Raw genomic sequence first — 369 nt, 5'->3', positions numbered from 1 at the left:
GCCATTACCATGGTGTGTCTATGGCTTCTTTGGAATGGCCGCATGCAAAATCTTCAAACAAAAATATTTTGCTGCTGATGAGGATGTGTTAATTACTTTTAATTTTTTTATTCTCTTTAAATATTATTTAAATAAATAATTTTTATACAAAATGATTTTCCTTAATTTTACTTTTCTTAGTGGCCGTTTAAATTAATTTTTCCTTTGAATATGATTCGTGGCCAAATATTTATTTCTCCTCAAATATAATACGCACATAAGAAATTATCTATATTTTGAGTTCTTTTAATTTTATTGTTTTAATATATTAAACGTATCTATTTATTTTTTACTTCAATTAGAAGTTATCAGGATTATTTAAAAAATCCA

Source organism: Arachis duranensis, chromosome 5 (genome assembly GCF_000817695.3).
Source record: "Arachis duranensis cultivar V14167 chromosome 5, aradu.V14167.gnm2.J7QH, whole genome shotgun sequence".
Classification (NCBI taxonomy): Eukaryota; Viridiplantae; Streptophyta; class Magnoliopsida; order Fabales; family Fabaceae; genus Arachis; species Arachis duranensis.
Note: the sequence above shows the minus strand (reverse complement) of the source record.